This window comes from Loxodonta africana, chromosome 2 (assembly GCF_030014295.1).
Source record: "Loxodonta africana isolate mLoxAfr1 chromosome 2, mLoxAfr1.hap2, whole genome shotgun sequence".
In the NCBI taxonomy this organism is placed as follows: Eukaryota; Metazoa; Chordata; class Mammalia; order Proboscidea; family Elephantidae; genus Loxodonta; species Loxodonta africana.
In genome coordinates this window covers 227,771,390-227,794,385 of record NC_087343.1, presented here as the reverse complement: position 1 = coordinate 227,794,385, position 22,996 = coordinate 227,771,390, and the positions used below count along the sequence as shown (strand labels likewise).

Below are 22,996 nucleotides of genomic sequence, written 5' to 3'. Positions count from 1 at the left end.
CTTAGGTATGTACCCAGAAGACTTGAAATCAGAGCTTCAAACAAATACTTGTACATGAATGGTCACTGCAGCATTATTCGCAATAGCCATCGTCTAATGATAAATAGAAAACAAAATGTGGTCTGTCATTACAATGGAATATTATTCAGTCATAATGAGAAATGAAGTTCTGATATATTCTATGACATAGATGAAACTTGAAAACATTATGCTGCATGAAATAAGACACAAAAAGGCAAGTATTACATGATCTTGTTTATACTAAATACCGGGAATCCTCAGGTTACAAAAGTCTGACTTATGTACACCCATAGTTATGAACCAACCCCTGTGGAGCCTATTATATATGAAATATTTGAGGTACATATGGTGGTTCATAATAACAAATGGGTACTACTTTGCGACACGCATCAAAACATCATTACCATTATTATTTCTGTATTATCATGTTAAAGATGTTTTAGTGTATCTGGAAGTATTTAATGTTTTTTATGCATAGAAAGGTACACTATATACCATACGCTATGACAAACATTCGACTAACTCACGTTAGATACAGACCATACCTAACTGTCCTAGCTTACGTGCAAGTTAGGCTTAAAGACAGGCTTAGTAATGGAACTTGCTCATGATCTAGGGACTGCCTATATACAGAATAGACACATGCACATGGACAGAAAGCAGATTAATGTTCCCAGGGATTGGGGGAAGAAAGGAATGGTAAATTACTGTTAATGTGTATAGGGTTTCTCTTTAAGGTAACAAGAATGTTCTGGATATAGATAGTGATGATGGTTATGTAACTTTGTGACTACACTAAAATCCCCCGTATTGTAAATGTTAAATGAATGAATTTTATGGTCTATGACTTATATTTCAAAAACTTTTTAAATAAATTGAAAACATCTAAAAAAGAATAAAATAATTTTAAGGAAAAAAAAAACCCTAAGAGACCCCACCTCCAGCTGACCTCAATAAAGGAAATTCTAAAGGCCCTTTAGGTAGAAGGGAAACAATCCCAGAGTGAAAGTGAGAAACGTCAGACAGCAATGAAAAGCAAAGAAAGGGATAAATACATGAACAAATCTAAATGAATGTTGACTGGACATGAAATAATAATGCTGATAATATTAACAGTAATATTGCTTTACTGAGTTTTAAAAAGAGCATACAGAATTAAAATATACAATAACAAGCACCTATAAATCTGGAAGGGTTGAATGGAGTCCAATTAGCCTCAGAAACTAAGATCTCTGCGTTGCCCGGGAAGAAGGTAAAGGTATAATAACCACATTATCTGGATAAGTTGATAATACATTATTTAATTTATAGGGTAACTACTAAAAAAAGAAAAATAGTATACAACCTCTAAACTACAGTAAGGTGGGTCCTGGAGTGCTGCAAATGGTTAACACACTCAGCTGCAAACTGCAAGGTTGGAGGTTTGAATCCACCTACAGGCACCTTAGAAGAAAGACCTAGCAACCTACTTCTAAAAAAAAAAATCAACCACTGAAAACCCTGTGGAGCCCAGTTCTACTCTAATACACATAAGGTGCCATGAGTTGGAACTGACTCAATGGCAACTGGTTACTGGTACTGGAGCGAGGAATAGCAGAATGACTTTTTTAAGTCATAATGCCAATTCAACGTAAGACAAGAAAAGAAGATAAATGAACACAAGATGGGACAAGAGAAACTCAAATAGGTCTGTAATTACATTAAATGTAAATGAATTAAATGTTCCAATTAAAAGATAAAGATTGTCAGACAGGATAAAATCAATGTAACTGTATATGCTTTGCCTCATACGCATGTGAAGTCTGGACAATGAATAAGGAGACCAAAGAACTGCTGCCTTTGAATTATGGTGTTGGTGAAGAATACTGAACATACCATGGACTCCAAAAGAACAAACAAGTCTGTCTTGGATGTATAGCCAGAGCGCTCCTTGGAAGTGAGGATGGCCAGATTTCACCTCACATACTTTGGACATGTTATCAGGAGGGACCAGTCCCTGGAGAAGGACATCATGCTTGGTAAAGTAGAGGGTCAGCAAAAAAGAGGAAGACCCTCAACAAGATGGACTGACACAGTGGCTGCAACAATGGGCTCAAACATAGCGATGACTGTGAGGATGGCACAGGACCAAGCAGTGTTTTGTTCTATTTTACACAGGGTTGCTATGAGTCAGAGCCAACTCAACAGCACCTAACAACAACAACATATCTGAATTATACGATAAGGTTGAAAGTAGAATGGTAAATACAAAGATATCATACAAATATAAGCCTAAAGAAATCTAGTATGGCAATACAAACATCAGACATACTAGAAAAGGCAAAGGTACATTACTAGAGATAAAGAGAACCACCCATGATGATAAGAGTATAACAGGGAGATACAACGATTTTAAATGCACATGCCTCTAATAACATGGCCTCAAAACATATAAATAAAAATTGACAGAATGACAAGGAGAAAAAAGACAAATCACCAATCACAGTGAAACTGTGTAATTATCTCAGTAATGATGTAGCGACCAGACAGAAATCTAATAAAAAAAAAAAAAACACTATGTAATATGCTTATTAATTTAACCGAAGAGAAAAGATAGAATATTGAACCCAATTCTTTTCAAGAATGCATGGAATATTTAAGAAAACTTATAGATCATATCTGGGCTTAAGGAGCATCAATAAATTTCAAAGGATTAAAATCACAGAGATTGAGATCTTCGGGTAATGTAATTGTGCTGGAAAACGATAAAATATATGTATGTTTGGAAATTTAAAATTATGCTTCTAAATAACCTACAGGTCTAAAGAAAAAATCATAATGGAAATTAGAAAGCAGATTAAACAATAAAGAAAATACTCCATATCAACCTTTGTAAGATACAGTTGAAGCAGTATTTGTAAGGAAATGTGTCACTTTAAATGTATATATTAGAAAAGGAGAAAAGCTGCAAATTAAAAGAATTAAGTAGTCATCTCAAATTAGAAACAGAACAGCTACAAGAAATGAAAATTATGGGCCAACTTCACTCACAGACGTGAATGCAAAAAATCCCAGACAAAATATTAGTAAAATAAATTCAGTAATATTAGAATGAGCTGGCAGGACTAATCATGTTTATACAGTGGTCATCTGTGAGTAGTAGAATTATCTAGATTTTTATTCAGCTTTTGATGCTATCTTTATTTTAGAAACTTCCTAAATAAACACTCACTAATTTAGGAGTCAGGGGAAAATATTTTTTTTAATTAATAATTAATATTCTGCTGATCTCTCATCTTTACAAGGTCAATTAGTTAATGAATGGCAAAAAAGAAAAATATGGCAAGGGCTGCTCAGAGTAGTTACCTCGTCTGAGTATTGGAAGGCTACAAAGCTGACTTCTCAGTGTCTCTGGCTGACTGAGAACAAACAAAGGGTGGACAGCAGCGGAAAGGATTTAAAAAGATACAGATGCGATAATAGCAATTTGTAGGCTTTTTACCTAAACATTAAGGGAACAATCTCATACACCAATGTGTCTATAAATAGAATCCATATTGTACTTTAATGAATAATTTAAAAGCACTCTGCAAACAGGGTTAAGAAAACAGGAACCTAAATGTTCAAGAATCAATAGTTCTGTCCTGTCCCAGCCTGGTGAGTTGCAGAAGCAGACATCTGAGTTTTATTCTTTAGAAATGTGTGAAGCTGGGTGGCTTAAAAATGATTACAAATTTTGACCTAATAATTCCACTTTTAGAATTTTAGGATAAATCCTTCAGAAATAATGAGTGATACACACCATGATTTTTGCATAGGATATTTATTAAAACATTATTTATTATGGTAAATATTTTAAAGCAACATAAACGTCTAGCTATGAAGAAGTGGTTCAATAAATTGTGACACCCATTGGAATAGTACACAGCCGCTCAAAATCACTGAAACCCTGGTGGCGTAGTGGTTAAGGGCTACGGCTGCTAACCAAAAGGTCGGCAGTTTGAATCCACCAGGCGCTTCTTGGAAACTCTGTGGGGCAGTTCTACTCTGTCCTACCAGGTCACTATGAGTTGGAATTGACTCGATGGCAATGGGTTTGTCTTTTTTTCTTCAATTCAAAATCATATTTTAGGAGAACATGTCATGACATTAAAAAAAAAAAAGACCACTACCTAGTACAAGGGGAAAAAGTTTTTCATAAAACCATATTATGGAATGAATCCCCCAACTTCAGGATATGCATATCATACATACTTATGAATAGAAAAAAAAAGTAGCTATTCTTGTATGGTAAAATAATAATGTTTATTTTATTCTTTATACTTTTCTGTTTGTTCCAATTTTTCTCAATAGAACATTTGTATTACTTTTGTAAGTAAAAAGAAAATATCCATAAAATGGTAAAAAAAAAAAACTGATTACTCCAAATGGATTCAAATGTCTTTCATCAGAACACCCCAAATTCACTTCTAGCGAGGGTGACTGGAAGGTCAGTGAAGATCTGGTGCAACCGTCTTCTACTGCTGCGTAACAGACGGCCACAAACTCATCACGTTAAAACAATATACATCTATTATCTCACAGATTCTGCGAGTCAGGAGTCTGGGCAGGTTCAACTCCGTGCTCTGCTTAGGGTCTGCAATCAAGGTATAGGCCAGGTTGTATTCTCATCTAGAGGCCTGAGTGGGGAAAAACCTGCTTCCAAGCTCACTCAGGTTGCTGGGCAGAATTTGTTTCTTGACAACTACAGGACTAAGGGCCCCTGCTTCCTGTTGGCTGTCCCTCAAGGCTTCTTTTAGGTCTCAGAGGCCACCCTCAGCTTCTAGAGGCCACCCACAGTTCCTTGCCACCCGGGCTTCCCCCAACATAGCCACTTACCTCATCAAACCAGCAAGGAGGGTCTCTAGATGGAGTCATCAAGCAAAATGGAATAAAGTGTAATGTAAGAATCATAGAAGTGACATCCCATTATGTTTGCCATATTCTGTGGGCTGGAAGGAAGTCACAGGTCCCACCCATACTCAAGGGAATGGGATTACACAAGGGCATGAATGCTAGGAGGTGGGCATTGCTGGGCCACTTTAGTGGAGTCTATCGATCATATCTAGTAGCCTCCCAGTGCAGAGCCCAGGCAAAGGAGGAAAGCTTGTACTTGGTTCTCAAAACTCTTCTGACTACCTGAGCACCCAATAAATAAAACAGAACACTGCATTCCGCCCTGCTGGGGCAGGGTGGTACTATAGGCAGAAGTGAAGGGAAAGTTCACCACGGGTCAGAGTTAAATCAGAGAATCTGAATAGGGGGGTGAGACCTGTGCCACCCTTGAAGGCTGGTTAAGATTTAAATCAGTTGGGAGGAAGGAGAAGGGAACATTTTTCCCCAAAAAAAGCAGAGGTGGAGAAGTAGGAATTCCCAAGGTAGGTTCTGGAGAGAGTAAGTAGGACAGTCTACTCACAATAAACACAAACCAAATATAATGTCTAGCTTCACATTCTAATTTTTCCCTTGATGACCAATGCACTTGCCAAAACCTATGAACAAGACCTAGAAGGGAACACAATACATACTTTGAGTGACTCTGCACCACGGACATCAATCATCCTCCACAGTGTGGTAAACATTACTCATATTTCCCAGTATGCAGCCTTCCTACACTTCCGGGACATGGGAGATCTCGCTTCCCTGCCCCATTTGAAATTCGGCCAGAATGACTTCTTCTGGCTGATGAAATGTGAGCAGAATGGACCAAGACCCTTGGAAATCATTTAACTGCTGATACAAGATTCTCTATGTTCTCCAAAGAGTCCAGGTCCAGAACATGAGAAGTAATTCTACCAGGCTCTGAGGGAATCAAAATCCCTCTCTTTCACAAACTATTACAGAGATGAAGCATCACTTGATGACAAACATGAGTAAGGGCGACACAAGGAAACATTATCACTGGTCAGTACCTCTTATGAATATACATGTCAGAATCCTAAATGAAATACTAGCATATTGAATCCAATAAATTTAAATGCAGTTCATCCAGACAAAATACAGTTTATTCCAGGAAATCAAGAATGCTTTAAAATTAAAAGATTAATGTATTTCACCTCAATCACAGTTTAAAGAAGAAAAATATAAAATAACCTAAAAAGATACAGGAAAGCATATGATAAAGTTCAAAATCTATTCACAATTAAAAAAAAAAACTTGTATCAAACTATTAGTAGACAAGGGCATTCTTAATCTAGTAAAAGGTATGTAGTAAATATAAACAGCAAGCGAGAGAAATACAGAGCAAACTTCATATTTAAAGCTTTAAAAGCATTCCCTTGCAAAGTGAAAAACAATACAAAGATAACGTCATCACAATTTCTGCGTGACTTTGTCCAGACCAAAGAAATAAGACAAAAAAAATAAAATAAAATATTTAAGGGCTAGAAAGGAAGAAATGAAATTACTATCACCTACATGGAGAAACCAGAAACTAGATTTCCGAAATCTGGTATGTTTCCGAGGTAGCACTGCAGATTACTGTGGAAAGCATAGACTCCTCTAGACGTGATATTGGTACAATTGGTTACACATTCGAAAAAATTCTAAAATTGAATCTCTACCTCACATCCCACACAAAAATAATTTCCAAATAGAACTGTAAAAAGTGAACCTTTAAACATTTTTTAAATAGAAAATATCTTACGACCTTGGCATAACAAAGAATTTCTTAAATAAGACTTGATAACCACAAAACATAAGGAAAGATTGATAAATCTGACCACAACAAAATTAAACATCTGTTCATCAAAACATAATTTTAAAAAGGATAAAGAACAGGACACAAATAGAATCTGGAATATACAAATAACTTTTAAAAAGCTATAAAAAGGACAGTCCAGGTGAGAATGGACAAAAATATGTACATATAATTTATAAAAGAGAAAACCCTAATGGTCAATAAATGGATGAAAAATCCTCAAACTTACTAGTAATCAAGAAAATGCAAATTCAAACAATGAGATACTGCATACCTACCTGATTGACAGCAATTTAAAAATCTGAAAATATAAAGAATCGGTGAGGATGTGGAGGAATGAAACTTTGGAAAGTAATTTGGTGACAGCTATGAGGTTGGGAACAGGCCTACCCTATGCCCTCACAATTCTACTTGTGGTGTATACCTGGCCCGCCTCAAGCTGAGTACAAGAGGAAAGGTACATCAGGGGGACACAGCAATCAGCAGGGGTAGAGGCTGATCAGGCTGCTGGGAGGAAGACTGAAGTGGGACTCGGGACACGTAAGACAACACCAGGGGCTAGTTTTTCCCAGGAGGATCAGAACCACATTTACCTGGAACAACTCCCTCCAAACATCAGCTGGATTGTTTTATCTTCTAAAAAGCCAATCTGATCATGTTACTTCCTCCTTAAACTTTGCCAGCCAAAACTACCTAGAGCAGAGTCTTAACCTGTATTCGTTTCCTATTGCTGTCAACAACAAATTGCCACAAACTTAGTGGCTTAAAACAACACAATTTATTATCTTACAGAATTACAACTCATCCTCCAGGTCCCAGCACAAAAGCTGCTTCCTCCCTGAAGCCTTCTCTGACTCCCAGCTCTAAATGAATCATCCCTTCCCTAACACATTCCCCAGCTTTCTGTAATCCCAAGGGCAGCACTGAGTGTGGCCTGTGGTAACCATCTGTTTATAACTTCTTTCCTCATCCTTCAGGAGTGAGCTCTTCAGTGATTAGAATTCTGTCTCATTCCCTGTGGGTTTCCAGATAATAGCAGAAGGCCTGGTGCAGAGTAGGCACTCCAAGACTGTTTCTGAAGCTTGGATGAAGCAGAAGGGAACTGCACTAAGTCTCCCTCAAGAAAACAAACATCACAGAGTAACCTAGGTTAATGTACCGTACAAGGGTTGAAAGAACTAGTTCAAATGCTCATAACAGAAACAAAAACAAAACAAAAAGACCTGAACAATCTACCGCTCAGCGTGACGCACAACTTACTATCACATGGAAGAATCTCTGTACCACAACAGACACACACCATTATTTTTATTACTAACCTGGGGAACAATTCTAAAGTAACTGACAACACTGACCTCAAGAGAAATATAGAATTTATCTAAAATGGTTTATAAAGATGTCCTCAAAATTACAGAAAAGACAGTAGATGCTGTGCCGACATAGCAAGGATGTCTGGCAACCACACAACAGCCCCATACTCAGAGTGCCCCAGCCCCTCCCAGGAAAGGCTGAGACACCATGCTGGTAAGTGTAAGGAGTGCTAAGATGGACCCTGTTTAGGGACAAACAAATTTCCTCTATATACAGATAAATACATACATTGTAACAAAGGGTGCCTTTTTTTGAGAGTGGTTGTTAAGAAAAGAGTCTCATTTGATCTCAATGGTTTGTTACTTGATGCTTATGCTCTATCACGAAGATCCCCACCTGGGGAGAGGGAGAAAGACTAAGCAAGGGAAAAGGAATGCTGAGTTGGCACACTTACCCACTTTCGAAAAAAACTGAGACAATAACACGGCTTGAGGTTTGTAAAAGCATGCTCCCATTCAGATTCAGCAGAATCCCCCATTCAACTTATCTTTAATGGGGAGCATTTGGGAATTAATTTTACAACATGCTCCAAAAAACCCTCTCAAACTGGCAAGGACTTTTGAGGTGCGAAAAGCAAAAATAGACGACACTGATTCAGCACCATGGACAGTGAGCCTAAAAGCCTGTAAGTTCTTGCCACCAGACTGAGGGGCTGCCTAAAAACCAGAGCATTTATGCTAATGATTAATAAGTTGAGGGCTATTCCAATACAGGAACATGTATTTTTCTCTGTCATGGCTCAAAGCACCAGCCCTCTTCACCAAGGGGACGTACAACTTCCATCTACCAAGATCTGCTTCAGTGATCACTTTTACAATAAAGAGCTGAGATTTCTGTGAAAATGGGAATGAATTTACCATTGACATGGCTACAGGTCCAGGAATTGAAGTTATTGAAACTTATATACAGCAACCAGGCTTGAATGGCTAGGTTGCTTCAAGGACCTCGTGAAAATTATACACATTTATAAACACAGCATTTGTTCAGCCTCTGTTCAACAATAGGAAAAAAAAAAAAGGCATCTTTTTAAACACCTAACACAATGTACCCATGTGTTGAAAATTTTTTTTTCTCATAGATAGCTAAAAATGTAACCATAAAAGTTCTGTGGATTTTCTCTATGAATATTAATAGTTATATCTGGAAAAATGATCTTCTGAGGGCCGATATAACCACTCACCAGCACTAACTGTGGCAACACCAGCCCCAAAGCACTGACCTCTACACAGGGTGCCAAATCTTTCCAGTTATAAAGACGCCTTTTACCATCAAACTTTTTTCAATACCTTTAATACAGAGTTACCAATTGACTAAGAAAATACATAAAGTTATACAAATCCTAAGACCCTTGTAATGAACTTGCACTGTATAAACAATTACACGCAAGTGAAACACAGCAGTGCTAAAAAGCGAAAGACATCAGTCAGCGGCCACCTGTAGATGAAGACTCCATGGGATCTCTAAACCTGGAATCTACAACTACAACTACTCCAGCTCCTCTGATATGACAATCAATCAGGTCTTTTCAGATCTTGCCAGTGATCCTTTCAGAATGCCACTATTCTGCAAGCAGTTTTCTATGGCCCAAAATGGGCATCTCTGAGGCATTTCAAACTGGATCTGCTGAACTATTCTTAAACATGAAGGGACTGTGAGTTGGTTTTCAACAGGTAGGCACCCTGGCACACTTCCTTTGGGACCCCATCTGAGAAAGCCCAAAAGAAAAAACAGTGCAACAGTTTACCCTCAAAAGCAAGTCAAATTTTGGAAGGATGTGTGAGGATCTGTGTCAGAGGCGGAGTCCTGAAACTGAGGGTGTGTACATAACCCAATCTAGTCTCTACAGGTCTCTCTGCAAAGCCCTGCTGCCTGCGTATTCTTTTTGGCGAATCACACAATAAATCCTCATCAACCAAGAGTGCTATTAGCTCACATGCAGTCCCGTTGAGACCCACAAGTCCATGTTGCCTTGAAAGGTAGGACGGAGGAAAATGGCCAAACCTGAGCAAAAAATTAAGACTTCACATTTTCTTAACTTTCAAATTTTTTATATAAGTAATATGCTTCAGAGTAGGAAAAATTTAGAAAACACAGTATGGCAAAAAGGAAAAAGAGACACTTTGACTAAAGAAAAAAAAAAACACTTTGATCTTCTGGAAAAATCATCCACCACTGAAACAGTGAAGAACACTAGAGGAAACAATAAGAAACACCTTCTGATCTTCCTCCTTCCCCCCAAAAAAGAGAGAAGAATGACTAACAAACAGGGACCTGCACCTGCCCTACTACGGCTTGAATAGTGTCCTCTAGAAAGATATGTTGATGTCCTAACCACCCTGCTCCCCCCACCTGTGTACTTGACCTTGTTTTGAAATAGTATCTTTGAAGATGTTATCAGTTAAGTTCACATGAGGTCATACCAGAATAGGGCATTCCTAATCCCACCTGACTAGTGTCCTTAAAAAAGAGAGGACACACAGCAAGAGGCACAAAGAGGAAGGACGGCCATGTGAAAAAACATCTACAAGCCAAGGAACCCCTGGGGGCCACCAGAAGCCGAGATGAACGAGAAAGTCTTCCCCTAGAGCCTTCTGAAGGAGCACAGCCCTGCTGACACCCTGAATCTGGACTCCCAGCCTGCAGCACCATTCTTATAAGCTACTTAGTGTGTGGTGTTTAGAAAACAAACAACATGCCTCATGGCTTGGAAACAAGGTCAAGAGAAGGAAGCAGACACTTCTGTTAGTGACAGCCTGATTCTCAGAGTTTCAGAAAAGGTTACACAGAGGGCACCACATACAGAGGCCCCTTTTCCCCTCTGGAAACCCTGGTGGCACAGTGGTTAAGTGCTACAGCTGCTAACCAAAAGGTACACAGTTCGAATCCACCAGGCGCTTCTTGGAAACTCTATGGGGCAGTTCTATTCTGTCTTACAGGGTCGCTATGGGTCGGAATCGACTTGATGGCAACGGGTTTGGTTTGGTTTTGGGTTTTCTCTTCTGGGGTCACCAGACACCACAGCAGAAAACAAACTTCCTCCAGGAACCACCCTCCGTTCGGTTCCTGCACGGATGCATGACGCCACCTTACACCATCTACGGGAAGCTGTCTCCACCCGGCCTTCCCCATGGACATTTTTTTTCCCCAAAATCTTTCTTCATCATGAGACATAATTTATACCATTTTGAAATGTAAGCCTCGTAACGTCTAGAGCAAAATTCTTGCAGATGTTTACTGACAAGCAGACACTTAACTTCTCGGATTTTGAAAGCACAGTCTGGCCCGGGGGGCTTTTCTTTACCACTTCTGGCTGCGCGGAGGGGTCGGGGACTGAGAGACGCCAAGGTGGGCGCTGGCACTGCGGCCTGCGCGTATCGGAAAAGCCGGAGAAAGTTCATTCTCGCTCTCGCTACGGCTCACTCGGGCTCCTTCACAAGCTGGCGGCACCTGCTCGGCACCAACTTCTGCGCGGGGCTGGCGGGTCCGGGAGAGAGGCTCCGAGTGGGGGCGGCGGGGGGCGCCGTCCTCCAAGGAACCGCCTCGATCCGGGCCGCGACCCGGTCCCTAACCCACCCGACCTCGCCCGTGCCGGCGGCCGCGGTAAAGTTTCCCGTGGGTCGGGGCGGGGGTCCTTCCGTCTTCCGGCTGCTGGGCAGGGGGGTCTGCGCGCCCCAGAGTCGGGGCCCGGCCAGGCCGGCCCTCGGGACTGGCCTGAGGAGACGCGAGTGCCAGTAAACAGGACGCGCGCCCCCCGCCCGGCCCGCGGACGCGCCCCAGGTGCCAACTGGCGGAGCCGGCGGCCCGGGACTCGGCCAGGCCCTCCTCGCCCCCTCCCCTCCCCCGACGCCGGCCGACCCCTCCCCGCCGCAGCCCGGCCCCCGGCCCGGGGACCACTCACCTGTCCCGCGGCTGAGGGCGTGCCTGCAGGCCGGCCGGCTCTACGCCGGGGCGGGGCCGGGCGGGGCCGGGCGGGGCGGGACTGAGGAGACCGAGGCCAAGGCGAAGGAGCGGCGGGGTCTGAGGAGACTGAGGCGACTGAGGCGGCAGCGGATCCTCGCGCTCCAGTCCAGGCGCTGCGCGCGGCGCGGGCCCGCCCCTCCTTCCCGCTGACCAATCCCGCGCCGCCCGCCGCCCACCGCCCGCCGCCGCTAGCCCCGCCCCCGCCAGAAAGCCCGCTCCGAGAAAACCTGCTCCGAGAAAGCGGGCGCCGCGGGCCAATCGAACGGCCGAACAAAGGAGGCTCAGCCAATCGGAGCCTGGGAAGAAGCCAATTAGCAGTAAATTGAGCCGAAAGGAGTACTGGGCGGGTCCCGGGGCGGGACAGGGAGCGGGGCCTCAGGTGTGGGCGGAGTCGCGGGCAGAGGCAGGGCCGTGGGAGGGCCGGATGCTGAGCCGGGAGGGGCAGAACCTGAGCGCGGAAAGCTGATTTCGAGGCGGGGGCGGGACCACAACGGAGTTGGGGCGGAGGGGGGGATATACTACTGGCAGGAGGCGGGGCCTCCGGGAGGGGCGGGGTCAGAGCCAGGGCAAAACTGAGGCGAGGCCACAAAGAAGGGCAGTGCGGGGGCGGGGCCGTGGGCGGGGGCGTGGCCTCAAGAGAGGCGCGGAAGGGTGTGAGGAAGCAAGGAAGCGTATAGGGGGCGGGGCCGAGAATGGGCGTGGAGAAGCGGACAGGGGTAGGCGGGGTCGCGGGCACAGGATGCGCGTTCCGGGGCGGGGCTGGGGGCGGGCACGCGCCCACTGAGGCCCTGGGTGGACCCGTCGGGCTTGTGGAGGTTGCCGCTGCGGAGTCCGCTTCCCGGGGTCACCGTAGGACGCGCGGCCTTCCAGACTCTGCAGAGTCTGGGTCCCCTGGCCCGCCCCGTCTGGCCCCTCGCCCTGGCCGGGCGGCTGACCATCCCCCTCGGGCTGGACGCAGACGCTCGCTCCTGGCGGGCTCTCCCACCTCGGCTGGGCACAGACGCCCCTCCCCACGAGGCCCGCCCCAGCCCCTGTCGCGGCCCTCGCCAGCGGCCCCTCTGTCCTTTAACACGGTTTCTCCTGTCCACACCTCAAGTCCGTCCGTGAGACCCTGCCTGGCGAAACCGGGCTGCTCCGGGATCCCCGGGGGTGGACAGCGGCAACGTGCGGGGCGGGCGCAGGTGTCCCCGTCCGAGGAGCGAGAGCTGTTGAGGCCGTCCTCGAGGGACACAGCGTGCGTCTCGGTTGTTTTAATGCCGTTACCCTTCTTCCATGTTTTCTAGGCCTTGTAGCTTTGTTTTGCTTCAAATACGGTGGTTTTTGTGAAATTGAATCCCTAGTTTATCATCTGTGAACTGCTGCTGCCTGTTGTTACTTTTTCCAGCGCAGCATTGGCAGAGCCAGCCTGGTCTCACCTCCCTGCGTCCAGCCTCTGGGTCGTCCCGGGCGGTGGAGGGCCTCCCGGGCCGGCGGGGGTCCCTGGGACCCGCTGCGCCCTGCCCTCAGAGCCCGGCCCTCTGCGCCCCGACAGCGCGGTCTGGTCCTGGGCGTTTAAGGCCGCCGAAGAATGTGGAGGATCGGCCGGGCCCGGAAGCGCCTGGGAAGGGGAGCCCTGCCCCACCAGCAGCCCTCTAGGAGACCAGGACTGCAGCAGCCCGGCTGGCCCAAGCAGGGCGCGTGGGTCCGTGTCTGGGGCAATGCTGTGTCCCGCGCAAGGGTCCTCCCCCACCCTCCACCCCCTTTCGCCCTAATCTGGGAGAAGAAGGCAGCTCCCCTCCCTTCTCCAGGGAAGAGGGGCATTTTTAAGAGAGAAAACCTGGCGATCTGTACGCATAAAAATTACAGCCTAGAAAAGCCAATGGGGCAGTTCTACTCTTACGTGGGGTCGCTATGAGTCCAAATCCACTCCACGGCACCCAACAACAACTGTTTTTAAGCTGGCTTGCCTCTCCTCTGTTAACCCCACTCCTTCGTAGGCTGGTACACGGTGGAGGAGGCGTAGGCTCGCAAGTGGGGTTCAAATGAAGCCAGCAAAACTCCAGTAGCCCAGCCCCAAGACTTCTGAGTTGTTCAGATTGATCTAATGACAATAAATATTCCAGTTAAAGGTGGTGGGGGCCGGGCCCCACTATCTGCCTTCTCTGAGAGACATGGCGGCCACTAGAGACCACCCACTCCTGCTGGTCACAGCACCTCAATGCTTTTTCATTGTGACCTCTTTTTTTGTGTGGAGGCGTTGGACAGACACTGACCCTCACAGCCCCACCTCATCTCCCAGAGGCAGCGAGGCTTAGCACAGAAGCCCAGCATCTGTGGGATCTACTCAGAGAAAGGTCTGGAGTGTCCACACTAGATGCAGGGCAGTGGTTACCTTGGGGACAGAGAGGTGGGATGGAATGGGGGTGGGAGTCAGGAAGAGGGTGGTTCTCATTTGTATTCAGATGTTATCAGTGTAATTTAAAAAGGAAAGGGCCCAGCTGGAGAGTGGAAAGGGCAGGAGTATTGAGGGAAGTTTAGGTGGAGCCTGGGGCATGACTTCCCAAGAAAAGAGGGAGAGGATGGGGGGGCACAGTGGCGGGAATATGGGTAACATGAAGTGCCCTTTACGGCAGTAGTCAAGGCTGTGTTTTGGGAAGACCACTTGGGGGAGGGAGGAGAAAGAACTAGGAGAGGGAGACTGAAGCAGAGAGCCTGCTGAGATGGTAGCTGCTGCGGGGACACAGAAAATGACACTGTGGACCAGGGCCTTGCTGGAAAGTGGACAAGGAGTGATGGAGGGGGACCATCATGCTGCGCCCGGACCCAAGAGAAGGGAGGGCCAGGGACCAGCTCCCCTGTTTACATGCATTTACAGCTCCCCTATTGCATGCATTGGTGTCAGCTGCGCCTTGACCCTGTGAACAGAGGGGCAGGGGGTGGCCCAATCGCCCCTGGGGACCCTGCCCCAAGGCCAGAGTGTAGACAGGGGTGCTTGCCCAGGACTCTGTGCCTGTGGCGTGGGCCAGTCTGGTAGGCCCTGGCCCCCAGATTACAGGCTGTCAGCCTCCCACTTCCCGAGTCCTCTCTGGGAGCCCACGGCCCTCTGTGCCTTCCTGCCTCCTGAAAGGCACGCTTAGTCATTAGGGAAGTAATGATAGTGTTTTCAGGACAGCTCGTTGGACCCTAACAACTTTCAATTAAGTCTAGTTCCTGCCAACCCTGGGAGGAAAAAAGCAGCTCATCTCATGCCTCCGCCCTTGACACACAAGATAATCAGTATCAGTTCTTACATTATCATACATTATCTGGTCTCTGAAAGCCTAACTTTGGCCTAGCAGCCCTGACCCCACGGGTGCCAGCAGCTGGGACCTGGCCCGGAGTGGCCTGGGCTCCTTCCCTCTGAGCACAGAGGAGCCTGCACCATGTCCCATCCCCTGAACGCTGTACTTCTTGCTCTTCCTCACTCCCCATCTTGTAGTTGCCATCAGGGTGGTCCTGCCCAGGAGAAGTGCACCCACCCGAGCCTGCGTTGAGAAATAACTCCACGGGGTCTCATGGGGGGATTCAGAGAGCAGGGGGAAGGAGACTTATAATTATCATCTCCCTAGAATGATGTCAGATCAAGCTCTAGGAAGCCTTCATGCACAGTGGCCCTCCTGATGCCACATATCCCTGCCACCACTGCCAAAGGAGACTTGGGAGGTGGCTCAGGCTGGAGCAGCTGGAGGGGTGGGGGCGGGGAGCCTGCTTTAGCTGTTAGACGGCTAAACGCCAGGAACACAGTTACACACACAAAGCAAGTCAGTGGTAATTAACGTCAACATCCTCCAAGATGCTTAGGCCTCCTCCGAGGCCCTCACCAAGCTCAGCCCCTCCCTGTGACACCCAGCACGCCCAGCTGCAGAGCTCTGCTTTCCCCCGTGTGTGGGTCGCTGCCGTGGGGGAGAGCTGGGTTTGGTCCATCGGGAGCCTTCAATCTGAGTCTGGACTGGTGTTCGAGTCACCTGCTAACCTTTATCAGGACCTCCCCTCCACCAACTGAGCCTTCATTGCAGGAACGTTCACATGGTCATCATAACCATATCTTCCGGGATGGGTCATGTGCCCTATGTGTTGAAGTCCTAACCCCGTACTTGTGAATGTGACCTTATTTGGAAATAGGGTCTTTGAAGGTATCATCAGTTAACCTGAGGTCATAGTGTTACTGGAATAAGGTTCTCGCCTCTCACGGGTCAAGAATGAGCAGGTAAGGCTCATAGTTTTCCACACGAGCAAAGCTTTATTGAAGAGGCTTGCAAGCGGAGACCAGGAGGGCCTAGAGCAACGCTTACCCCCGTCTCACAGAACAGAAGATGGGCAAAGTTTTTAAAAGTTCTTGGGTGGGAAAAGATTCATGTTTATTCATAGGCACAGGCATGGATCTGTCAACTAAGGTGCAGGTGCAGTAGCTTTCCAAGATGGCTTCTGTCCCAGAGAGCTCTGGGATTTGTAACAGACTTATTATGGGGTGTTGCGCCTGCGCAGTCTCTCCCTCCCAGGTTTGATTCCCCAGCTGGGCCTGTAGCCCCTCACTGCCCCCGGTGGAAGGTCACACAGCGGTCACAGGTGGATGTTCTGCACATGTCCCTTGGCCTGGTTTTCTCCAACTGCTTCTGAAAGGCAACTTTAAAGAAGTTTGCAGACTATTTTTAGATACCCTGCCCCATTGTCCTGGGGAATGGCTTTGTTTCTGCCCCCTGACCCATTTCTTGTTACTTTGTTTGCAGACGTGGGGGCCCCTCTGTTTTCCGTCTCACTAAGTCTCTAGGTTCCGCACTCAACTCCCTATTACCTCTCTGATAGTATAGCCTATTTCTCTTTTACTTGCTTCTCTAACCACACCAGTCTCTTCACTATTTCTCAAACGGGCACCCTCTAATCTCAGGGCCTTTGCTCCCTGTCTTAATAGCAGAGGAGGGTGGGTCCTAATCCGATCTAAGTGGTGTCTTACAGAGAAGAGGGCATGAGACACAGGAGCGAAGAGGCCCGGTGTTGACAAAAGCAGAGGCTGGAGTGAGGCAACTATAAGCCAAGGAATCCCAGTAATAAGCAGAAGCTGGAAGGGGCAAGGAAGGACCTTCCCTTAGAGCCTTCGCACAGAGCACGGCCTTGCCAACAGCTTGATTTTGGACTTCTGCTTTCCAGAACTGTGAGAATACGTTCCTGGTGTTTTAAGTTACCCACCGTGTGGTACTTTGTTAAGGTAGTCCCAGGACACAAATATGCCTTCCCTTAAGCCTCAGCCTAGGACACAACATGTTTTACCTGGGGGCAAACAGGCAATTTAGGGAATGGGCACCTTCCTGCTAATTTCTTCACCCAACACTAAGGTAGAGGGCACCCTTCCTAGGACCATAGCCCCAGTCGTCTCCCTGGGAATGCCATTTCTGCTCGTGGCTCCTTAGAGTCTTACCAGGGCTTCCACCCTCCACCCCCCACTCGCACTTCTGTCCGCTTATGCCTAGGGGAGGGAAGCGTGGGTCTGCTGAGCTCCAAGGTGGTTCTGAGACCACCACAGTAACCTCCCTCCATCGAGTTGATTGTGACTCATAGCGACCCTATAGGACAGAGAAGAACTGCCCCATACGGTTTCCAAGGAGCACCTGGTGGATTCGAACTGCCGACCTTTTGGTTAGCAGCCATAGCTCTTAACCTCTATGCCACCAGGGTTTCCAAGACAGCCAGAGTGGTGGAATGAAATTCAGGAAACAAGCACTAATCCTTTACTAGGGGTGCTAACTGGTTAGCTGGTTGAGAAGATACACCAAACGGTCTGGATTTCGTCTTCCTTCTCTGAGACATCAGATCATAATATATCAACCCCACTAAACTCTCACATCACTATAGCCTTTGATTGCAAGTTTCTTAGGTGGGCCAATCCAGAAGCCTCCCCCAATGCCAGCCCCCACCCACCTTTAACATCTTGTTGAAGGAGCCTTCCTAACCAATCAGCGGCCACATGCTGTATCACCTGCCTAGGTCCTGGACACAGACACAGACAAGGTGGGTAGGGAGCACCTGCACAGAGACAGCACAGCTGTTGGCTGCTAGGCTTCTGGGGCGCTACTAGGAAACCCCTCAGCTCAGATTATGGTAACTACTGGAGCCATCAGACCGCCTTCCCAAAAACTTGCTCTGGAAAGGTATAGAAGGAGAGGTGAGCATGGACAGAGCATTCCAAAACAGACACAGGAAGAAGCCAAGAAAGACAAGCCCTAATAATGTTGCTGCAGCCGCCAAGGGCTTGCAGGCATCCTCCTTTGCGGTGCTGGCAAGTTAACCCGCTCCCCAAGGCTGCCCTGCCTCCTGTAGCACCTCCCAGAGCCACATTTCACCCTGTGAGCCCAGTTCTTGGCCATCTCTGCGTCCCCATGAGGTTCTGGCCCACCTACATCCAGGCATGTCCTCACCATGTCCCTTACCCCACCCCTTGCTCAGGGTCAACAGTTCCTTCAAGTGCAGTGTGAACACACTGACACGGGGTGAACCCGCTTGCAATCTGCAGGTCACTGTGTGGATAGGAGGCAGTGAGCTTTCTCTTTATGGTAGATGCTCAAATTACCCGCTGTTGATGTGTTGGATTCAGACAGTGCATGGAAGCCAATGGCTCTGAGCCTCCAGTGACAGAACCTCCCAGAAGTGAACCCGAGTCCCGAACACCATCAAGGACACCTTGCCCATTGGCTCCCTGGTGGGACGCTCCATGTTAAGCCTAAAATAAGCATGGGGGCTCTGATGCCTAGGTGTGGAGAAGGGCCCGGGACTCCCCCCAAGTTGCCCTTCTCATCCCTTAGGACTGGGGGTCATCTGCCTGTATCCTGCCAGCCCTTCATACTAAAGAGCAAATGCTTCCCTGACCTTCCCCTTGAACTGGCATCTCCATAGCTTCAGAGAGACATTGCAGTCTGCGGAGTGGATGAGTCACTGACACTGGTGAGCGCATGCGTGCTTGTGTGTGTGTGTGTGTGTGTGTGTCTAAGTGTGAGAGAAACAGAGAGGGACAGAGACAGACACAGTGAGAGAGAAACCAGAGAGGGGGACAGAGACAGACACAGAGTGAGGGGCATACACACACACACAGAGAGAGAGAGAACTGCTCCGGCTAGCCCCCAAATCCCCTAAGTGCTTGCTGAGCTCCTGGACCATTTTCTCCCTGCCTCTGGCCCAGCTCCCACTGTAGGCAAAACCGCTCCACTTTTAGCTTTTTTTTTTTTTTTTTTAACACACGGTTTCTGATATTTTGCGTAAACAAGAGATGCATTGACTTTTTTTTCTCCCTCTCTGAAAAGGAAAGCCACATCTGCACACACTCACATATGCAATGGTAATGTCACCGGTCATCCCGACTTTCTTTTATTTTAGGAAGACTTTCATCCCAGTGGCATCCAAAAACCCACCCCTTCCCTGTATGCCTCCGCGGGCACCATTAAGGTACTAAAATTAGAACTACTATCTTTGTTTTGGTCTGTGAGCCTCCATGTCACACACCACCCTCCTTTCATACCACCTGCTCCGTTAGTGTGAAGGGACTGGGAGGAAAATGCAGAGTCTCCCAATATCCCAAACACCCCCTGACTCCCACAAGGACAGCGTGCAATGGCAGAGCTTGCTGGGCAGACCGGGATGTGAATGCGGGCGTGTGGTAGGTGCCCCTGGCTTTGCCTGCCTACATTTAAGTTTTTTAAGCTGATTCTTACCTTATAGTCATTTGCTGCTTTCTTGTTTAGAGTCACATGAAACTTTTCTGCTGACATAAATAGTCATTTCTAATGAATCTCCTTGGTGGAGATGAATTTAAGCACGTAATTGTTTAAAAGAATATTCCCATAATAGAGTAATGGATGGGAGCAGCCTTAGCCCAGCCCTTCCAAGCCTTTATTTCCTCAGGACCCCAGTTTTTTAGGGGGCTCACCTATGTCATTGTGACCAATTGCACCACCTTTTTACTTTATTGGAAACCCTGGTGGTGTAGTGGATAAGGGCTATGGCTGCTAACCAAAAGGCTGGCAGTTCAAATCCACCAGGCGCTCCTTGGGAACTCTATGGGGCAGTTCTACTCTGTCCTATAGGATCGCTATGAGTCGGAATCAGCTCGATGGCAGTGGGTTTGGTTTTTTGTTTTTACTTTATTGGACTGTGAAATACACATGCATTTAGCCTCCTGCAATAGCAGACTCTTGAGAATATGGTGTTTTAAGGTGAAAATTAAGAATGTAAAGGGTAAGAAAGTAGCTGTTAAAATGTAAAATTAAGGAGAGAGAAAAACCATTAGCAGTGACCGCAAACTGGGAAACTATGAGCTGACTCTGGCTCACGGAGGGTTTGATTTTGCCCTCTCCCAATTATGTTCCTGGGTGGCACGAATGGTTAAGTGCTTGACTACTAATTGGAAGGTGATGGTTTGAACCCAACTAGTAGCCCCAAGGAAGAAAGGCCTGGCGATCTGCTTCCATGAAGATTATAGCCAAGAAAACCTCATGGAGCAGTTCTACTCTGTAACACATGCAGGCGCCATGAGTCAGAATCAACTCAATGGCAATGGGTTTGCTTCTTTTGGTTTTCTCCCAACTGGAGTCCCCGGATCGTACAAATGGTTAATGTGCTCAGCTGCTAGCCAAAAGATTGGAGGTTCGAGTCCACCCAGAGGCACCTCAGAAGAAAGGCCTGGTGATCTGCTTCCAAAAGATCACGGCCGTGAAAACCCTCTGGGGCACGGTTCTACTCTGACGCACATGGGGTCACCAGCAGCTGGTATTGTACTTTTCTCAGTTGCTAACCCCACCATCATCAGCATCCCGAACCAGGCCAGCCCAGCCACTTATGATACCTGCGGAAGCTTACAAGTTTACAGACCCATAGACAAAGGCAAGCCAGCAAAGCAAATCATAAAAAGGTCTCAGGAGTCCTGGCCTACAATCTGCCCCAACAAATGAACCGAAGTCCCAGATTAGGCCGTGTGACAGGACCAGAACATCAGAGGGTTCACCCAGCAGGCAAGCTGGAAGGCAGGTCCACATGGTTCCCCTCTTCATTCAACCTGACACCCAGACTAGCCTGAGGCTGGTTTCTCTTTTGTGACGCTCCTGATGATCTTATCCTGATGGATCACCTGATCGCTCAGAAATGCCTAGTCTCTCCCCCCATTATGCTCACGGCCCACAGGGGAGCATGCTGGACAGCAATGGTCAGGCTCCTTGGCCTGTCAGCATGGCGGCTCTCCTTTTCTGTCTCTGCTACTGTTCCCAGCTTACCTATTGAAGGGACAGGGAGCAGTTTCTCTGCTTTCACACTCCTGAGTCGCAGGCTACCAAGAGCCTCAGACATGCCACGCTGCCCAAGGCTGAGGGCGGCTCCCTGGGCAATCACCCCACCACCTGCTCCAAAACTGCCCCACAGTCATCTCCAAAGTCATGGCCAATTCTACCACCATTGACACTGCCCACACCACTACTCGCTCCTGGAGAGCAGCAAGATTCTATACCCCTGTGTGCCTGGGGCTGAAAGGCCCCCAGAGGGAGTGAATTTAATGATTCTGCTGGGGTGAACATTAAAACTGATGGTAAATTCATTACCCAAACCCATTGCCCTCGAGTCAATTCCGATTCATAGCTACTAGGACTCCACAAATAGTGGCTTTTACTGGACACTTGGAAACCACAAAACAACATACCCATGTGAGGTCCTACTGCTGTTGTTCCTGCTCTTTCTGGCCACTGCTTTAGTGTCTTCTCCTCTGAAGAGGAGTAGCCCTGATGCCATGCTGAGCTCGAGAGCTGACCATGTCCAACCACAAACAAACAGTGAAGAAGAAACATTGCTGGCTCTACCACGGTCCCAGGCCACGGGGCAAACGGCGTAACACAGCTGTTGACCTTCTGAAAACACACATTAAAGTGCTCGATTGCACCACGAATATGGCAAACTCGGGTATTAGACATTGAGGGAAATCCTCAGTGAGATGGATTGACACAACAGCCCCAACAATGGGCTCAGACACATCAAAGATCATGGAGATGGTACAGGACCAGGCAACACTTCGTTCTGTTACACATAAAGTCGCCATGAGTTGGACCCAACTCAACAGCAACTAACGACATCAACAGTTTTAGATAAATCACCACCTTTTCTAACCCTGGTGTACCCATTGCATTATGCTGTGAGTTTCCATATGGGAGGAATTGGAGGTGGCAGTCTTGGGTGAAGGGAGGAGAAGTTGGAAGCTGTGTTTGAAAAGCACTTTGTATAAGTGCTCATGGGCTTCTCCTGCTGGCCCTGGTGGCAGGTTAGGTGCCAAGCCAAGAAAAGTAGTGCATAGTCCTCCTGCCCCCTGCCAATACACATTTTAAAGACGGTGGCCATAAACTAAGGCCAAGCACCTGCCCCCGTCCCCTCCATTGCCCTGCCCATATAGGGAGAGGGTCGGGATAGGACAGGAGTCCTCGGAGGCATTGCCCTGTCAGAAGAACCCTGTTTGTGGCAAGAGACTTTTCCCTCCTACCTCCCACCCTCCACCGAGTGGGAGAAGGAGCTGCAGGAGAATCCTTCACAGAGGTTAGGCCACCTGTGGAGGGGAGTCCCAGGCACCTCGTTCCCAAGGTAGATGCTGACACTGCAGAAACCGCCAGGCGTCCTTGGTGCCGTTCCTGTGTGGAGCACGGCGAGAGACTTCTTGGAAGAGCATGGCGTATGTTCGTGACACGTAACAAAGAAGCTGCTGCCAGCTTCTCATCCCAGGATCCCTGAAGGCAAAAGGCTAGCTGGAGCAGCCATAGCAGCAGGACCAAAGCACATCATACACGGTGCATGTGCCTGGGAAAGAAAAGAACCCCCAGTCCCCTCAGCTATTCTCAGGGCAGCATGAGAAAGAACACGGAGGTGAGAGGAGGCCTAGTAGCCGTGAGGCTCCCC

The 22,996-nt window shown here is 47.3% G+C and overlaps 1 protein-coding gene across 1 annotated transcript in view; it reads right to left on the bottom strand.

Annotated features, from left to right (window-relative positions):
- PCBP3 (poly(rC) binding protein 3) overlaps positions 1-12,081 on the bottom strand; it is a 458,297-nt gene extending 446,216 nt beyond the window's left edge. Inside the window, exon 1 of the mRNA XM_023541009.2 lies at positions 12,009-12,081. The gene's annotated coding sequence lies outside the window, so the exon portion shown is untranslated. The remainder of the gene's footprint in view (positions 1-12,008) is intronic.
- Between the last annotated feature and the right edge of the window lie 10,915 nt (positions 12,082-22,996).